This window comes from Zeugodacus cucurbitae, chromosome 4, assembly GCF_028554725.1.
Source record: "Zeugodacus cucurbitae isolate PBARC_wt_2022May chromosome 4, idZeuCucr1.2, whole genome shotgun sequence".
NCBI lineage: Eukaryota > Metazoa > Arthropoda > Insecta > Diptera > Tephritidae > Zeugodacus > Zeugodacus cucurbitae.
Genome location: NC_071669.1, coordinates 50,562,477 through 50,569,545, shown reverse-complemented (window position 1 = coordinate 50,569,545; position 7,069 = coordinate 50,562,477).

Sequence of the window (7,069 nt, the reverse complement as noted above, 5' to 3'; positions counted from 1 at the left end):
ATATTCGTCTAAATCTTCTTTGACCTAGGAATATTTAATTGCAAACGAGTCATTGGAAACGATTTTTCTCCATGTATCTGAATTTATTTAGAAGGGAGAAGAAACAAGATAAAATGAACGCGTATATACTCCAGATAGTTCTCTATATTTACCAGACTGTAGTATATTTTGGGACAATACCGAATCACTGTAAGATCAATGGTTCACTGCCGATCTCTCATAGTAATTTTCGAGAAAAAAGAAATGTGTCAGACATTAGGTCTGAGAAACGCATTAGATATTAAAACGATATAAGTTCTGTTGAAAAACATACATTTCTACACTTAATAAGTGATCTATGGAGTTCATTTGTTGGAAGTTCATTTTGACAAATACCTCACAAAAGAAAGAAGGCGTTCTGTAAAGAAGTCGTTTAATAAAATCCGTGGAATGATACAATGTATGAGACAGAGATAGGCTGAAGTGATAAAAAAGTTTATATAATGGTATCGGATGAGAGCGAAATAAAAGTGTGTTCGACATCATACTTTATACAATAGATGGATCTTTAGATCAATGAAACGTATCCATATTCAAAATGTATGTACTCCAAAAAAGACCATTGACTAGATTAGGCGAAAGATAATGATTTTCCACCCAACCAATAAGCAGTGTATGAACCGAAGATCTGAACGTCCTTCTCATCCCTAAAATCTGAAGGCGTTGATTGCAATGACCAGATTTGTAGCTTTCGTGGCCTCCCTAAATTAATAAACTCAGCGAACTTCACGCTAATTGAAAAAAGAAATCGAAATAAAATATACTTTTCCATACCTCATTAAAAGCTAAATTTCAAAGCTCTCCTAGACTTTATGTCTTAAATTACCCCATATTTTCGTAAAAATATTCTTCTTCTAATACACAATCACATTATCAACTTAATCTACGCACTAAGCTCTTAGCGGCTCTTCAATCTTCATTCATAAATGTGTACTTAAACGCACACAAAATATTGAGCCGCCCCTTTGCACCGCATACCGCCCGCAGCAATGGGTCAACGCACTAGACTCGCCAAATCAAACAATCGCAAAACAATCAACACTTCTCTACGCCAAGTTGGCGGCAAAGTCGGAACGCATGGCGGAACGATCGACGCGTCTCCGCCGCCGCTCATGGTCAGGCGCGATAGTTGCTGCTAAGCGCTGAGCAATCACATGCTGTCGATCAAATGACCACACGTGAATCTCATATAATTTAATGACAAAACAAACACTAGTAATGCAAATGAGTCAAAAAGCCATTTGCCCTTCTTCCCCTCCTTCGTGCATTAGAATGTGTGAAGTGATGTGTTGTGTTGTGAGTGCTGTTTGCTTTGATTTACTTGGCTTTTAAAGCGTACAGTGTGCGAAATTATTACAAAATAAATAAAATGGAAATTGAAATATATTCAAATAGTTTCCTAATAGGGCGAAAACGCTTAATTCGTCCGACTCAATAGATTTCTACAAACAACCAGTGATTTCGTTTTCGGTTGCGAACTTCATTTCGAGACTTTTTACGGGCAAGCGTGATTGCTTTTAAGCTTCGGGGGGATACTTGGCAAACATGTGCCACTACTTAGAGCGTAATTGTAACAGTAAATACCATTGGCTTGTGTTTTTTTATTGCTTCTTACGAGTACTTTGAATTCGAAAAAATTTCCCACGCGCATGCGCTTTCGCTATTTGTATGGAGGCGTCGGAATTATGTGCCAAAAGTAGTGTGAAACTTAGTTTATTGGAAAGATATGAAGTTCTTAGTTTATTATCTTTTTAGGCTGAAAGCAATTAAGTATGTTCTGAAAGCGATTTTCCGAGTTTCACGAGTTCAATTTGTTCTATTAATCGCTTTATAATCAATTAATTTTCGATTAAAATCCAATTGTTCTCTCAGTGGCCTATTTGAGCTCGACAAAGTTTCAAATCTGATGAATTCTCTCAAAATTGTCATCGTTGGCTTCTCTTTTACCGGTTCTAGCTAGAGAAAGAGAGAAAGGTTTGAGGTTTGAAAATTGAGCTCCGCAAGCTTTTTCACTGATTTGAGTGACAAAACTGGTCAATTGAAGTAAGTCAGCTTAAGAAATCACGACCCGCCTGGATGGAATATTTTTAGGGTCAATAGATCTTTCTGATGATCAACAAATCGTGGGAGTTCAAGAGACATTCTGTGTTCGACGAACTCTCAACTCTCAACGAATTGAGTTTCAAAACCTTGGACCGTATTTTTGAGATTAGCAATGGAATGTTGAGAACTAAATGAACTGAGGGAACTGATTTCGCTACTTTTTCCTAAAGATTTCCTTATATAATACGTCATACATGAACTCTTCTCCATTCCAAAGTTCATCCTATAAAGAAAATATGTATAAATAAGGTCAGGTGACTTCGCTTGCTAGGTCCACGGCGAGTTCAAGACATCGTAATATCACGGGCATACCTGCGATATTCAAAAGAGGAGGTTTTATTGGTATCCTTAAATGGTCGAAGATGGCATTATCGAATCATTTTCCATAGATGAACCTATGTATGCTCAGGATCTCAGGACGGTACTCTGATATATCAAAGCTTAAACATATGGCAAATAAGACCTATTATAACAGTTGGAGTCTTTAACGGTCTTATCTAGTGGGATCCCAATCGAAACCAGCCGATATGAAGGGTCTGACATATTTTATTTGTAGGCCTTTTGGCCTTTTACCACGCAACCATGAATACACGTGCTCCGCTCTGGAACCTTGCCTAGTTGGCGCAATGCATTAACTTTCGGCTGCTCAAGTGTCATCCATTTACCTATTTCTGGATTTGCGTGATCGAAATCTCACTTGAGCAAACAACACGATCGTTTGTCTGTGTATGAGCGCCGTCATCATCCACATACAAACGCACGTAAGTGATATGAGATCTGTTGCCAAAAGCTGGCAAATGAAGATGGCGACGAACGCATTGAACGATATTTAGCACAGCAAACAACTCGACATCTGACAAAGTAATTGCACGCGCGAGGAAAGTCAATACGCATGTGGTTTGGCGGGGAGTCGTCGTCGCGGCACATGCGACTGAATGAGTTCACAAGATACCAAGTAGTGACGCCAATAGTGGCACTGATGTTGTTTCTTCCGGCGCGACGCCGAGCTACGGCTACGGCTTCGGTCGCGACGTCAACAAATAGAAAACAAAAACAGATCTTGAGTGCAAATAACGAAAACAGATGGCGGTGAAGGCGAACACAGGAGGGAATGCGTGTCGATCAATTGACAATTGAAGTTAACATTTCAACATTTGGTTTTAGTCAAAGTTTAAATGTGCCGCCGCCGCCGACGCTGTCGCGTTGTTGACTTTTGTCGGCACGTGTCTTCCAACTAACGCGTCTCAGCGCGTCCCCCCCAGTGATGAACCTGTCAAAGCGTCGAATGCCTACTAATGGACGCACAAGTGTTTGGACTCAGGTGTTTCGACAACAAATGCGCCACATCAAAACAAATACCGTTCATCTGATAGCGTAAATGATCGTCGCTTGTTTGCTATGCCGCCACCGACGCCGCCACCTTGTGCTTGTTTGTTGTCGGCAAACCGCGGCGTTAATGTTGCTAAAAATAACCGTTTTGTGTTCAAAAATATCAAAAATTCGCGCACATTTGCCGTTAAATACTTGGCGGGGCCGGGAGCTCGGTTGGAGCCGTAGGTTTTCGCAGATACATTGTTTCACGTAAACAAATACGCTTTGTATGTGTACAAAAGAAATGCGAAATTTACATATTTGCCTTGCGCGATCGGTGGTGATCTTTGATACAATTATAGTTGTTTGATGTAGAACACGAGTATCGAATTTCTACAAACCAATGTGGGTACATATTTGTTATTTCTTAATGGAAATGTCTGTGCTTTGCGTTTAGAAAAAGTTTTCAAGGGCATTTCTCGAGACATTTGCTTCTACCAAACTCGAACCACCTGCATCTGCGTACCGCAAAGTATCTTCAAGAAAATATTATGAAGCTCTAAGCCTCAATTCTCAGTCATAAAAAGTAAAATTGAACTATAATTATATGTACTTAAAAGCTCCTTTTTTATAATTTAAGAATAAAACAGATCCTTCACAGAGATAGCGAAGGGATGTACTGATACCAAACGAGAATTAGAAATTCTCCAATAAAATCTGAAACCATAGCTAAACTACTACGAGTATGATGCAATCTAATCAAAAACGAGATTCCTGAAACAGATTCATGCTACATTTTCTTTCTGATGCTGGGTGAACTACAAGTCCAAAGAGGAAAATACTATAGAGCTATCTGATTAATTTAATATCACCTCATCAGTAGAGTTATGCATGGTGCTATTTCATACAGGGGGTTTCATATAATCGACTAAATTTGGTGTATACCATAGATGATAAGCAAATTGAGTAATTTATCGCTAATAATAGTCTATCAATACTAAATCAAAGCACACCCCATCCCTTTTGGCCACCTAATTCTATATAATCAATTGGTGCACTGTCTTGGTTTTTGACCAATTTATAGCGATACCTTGGTATCAACCACATCATCATGTTACCATTTTAAAGAATAAAACACAGAAATTTCAAATTCAAAGGCGAATGTTTATTACCATTCGGCAGAACATTATTTGACATTTATTTTTAAGGATTATTTATTTCAAATGTTGGCCGCGACAACGTCTCAGATGGTACATCCGTTAAGTCCAATTTTCTCGTTCGAACATTTCGACTGACAACCGGAGAATGACATATTCCTACATGAAAAAGTCTAACGGTGTGATATCACACGAACTTGGTGGCCAATCGACCGGCCCAAAACTTGAAATTATCTGCTCACCGAAGCATTCATTATCTGCTCTCGATAAATTCATTAATTGATGCGAGTTTGGGAAGTAGCTTGGACTTTCCACGGTCTTCGTAGACACTCTCTTCGGCTGCTATATTTTCTTCACTGGTTGCTGGACATGGTTTATTCGGTAGAATAGTAGAAGGCTATTGAAAAAAGAACTTTACATGGATCTCCCGATATATACCATTTTGAACCATTTTTGCTTCTTTCTTTCGTATCCGCCTTTTCGCTGAAGGTGGCCTACTCTTCAAAAAGTTCTAGAGATCTCTGTTAGATCAAATAGCATGCAGGCACTCATTGTTATTTCATGACTCTGTTTGATCTATCGCTAATGTATTCAAATATTCTTGAACATCTGTCTCAAAAAGTCCGAAATTTAAATGTGTGGATGATCGAGTAGTTCCTCATGTTGAGAAATACCATATCCTCGACTATAATTTTTGTAAATCTGTCTAAGTACAATTAAATAAGAGGGGTTTCAATACATTTGGGTGGTTGCTGATTAAGGGGCACACCTAGTGTGAAATTTGAAAAAAAAATCGATTTTTTGTTCATATTTCGGTAGATTACACCTTTACCTTTAAAAATAACATATTAAAATTTCAAATCGATATCTCAAATAGATTTTGAGTTATAGCAATTTAAAGAGCAGCCGCTCGGTAACAGTGAAAACGATCATTTTTTCTTTAAACACGTGTTTCTCGAAACAGCATTTTCCGAATTTGCTGCAGTGATTACTCAAAAACAATCCGATCACTATAGAATTTTTTTACATGTTCTATACAAGTTCTCCGTACAATGACCTATCAATTTTTGATCTGATCAAAAAATCGAATTTTGGCAGGCCAAAAACGACCAAATTTTGGGTAAAAATCGATTATTTTTTATCGTAGGTCATTGTACAGACAATATTTCATCCACAGAGAAGGCCGGCATCACTGCAGCAGTGAAAGACCTTTTTTTCGCGCCGTTGGAGATCGACTATAACTTAAAAAATATTTAATTTTTTTCTTCAAAAGTTTCACTGTTTAATTTTGAAATAATTGATAAAGTATTTTTTTTAATAAAAATTCCCAAAAATCACCTTTTTTTAGGACATCGCACTAGGTGTGCCCCTTAAAGCGCTGAAAGCTTAAGTATCTGCAATTCTTTGTTGGGAACTGCATTCTACACCAAACTGCAATTGCATTTTAAGGGATGTATGTACATATATAGAACTTGATTCCAAACTGGGTCTAAGCTGATCTTTGATCATTCTTTAATTTCATTCAACTGATTTTATAACGACTTAACGCCTTTAACAAGTCGAAAACCTCGATCTAACCTTGCTTTTATAATAAGTTTTAAACGTCTGGATCGCACGTGATTATCACGAATCTAATAAGTCAAGATAAATTCTGGAGAATTTCAATTTAATAAAACAATTTAATAAGATTACAGTTGGAATTTGTTGACACTAATACAGCTGTTTATGTAGGTATGGTTGTATGTGCCATTTGGGATTCACTTAATTTCGCAATTTCTATTTTAGTTCCTCTTCTCCAACGCTCTGCTTTGTCATTGTCTGTGTATGTGTTGTTGTTTTTGTTATTTTAGTAGTGAGGCGCGTGTCGCCATAAACAAATTGTTGACCTCAAGTAAATAAACAGTGACGGTGAAATTATTTTTATTGTCTCTGACTTACGTATGTACAAAAAGCACACACACATAGACACACAAACACAAATGTACATATGTACATACATACATATTTATTTGTATATAAACACATGCATAAATTGAAAATTACGCAATTGCACTTGATTTTTCAATAGATTTTGCTCTCACCTATTTAAGCTTTTGCAAAAATAAATATACAGACATACAAACAGTTATACATACATACACACACGCATTAATATGTTTGCCTATGCTAATATTTGTGTAAATATTTTGCTTTTTGGCATATTTTTTCATCGTTTTACATAGATATTTACCACTCCAAAATATTTAAGGTAATTGCATATGCTTTGCGTACATACAATACATATCGATATGCATGCGTTAATGCCTCAATATTTGATGGAATTTTTTGGGGGCGTGTGACTTGTGAGAAATGTACACACCCATAAAAGCAAATATTTTAGCTTTGTTTACTAAAAATCCAGCAAAAAACAACAAATCAAACAAAGTGATGGCCGCATGTTAATTTGCACGAATTTGCTG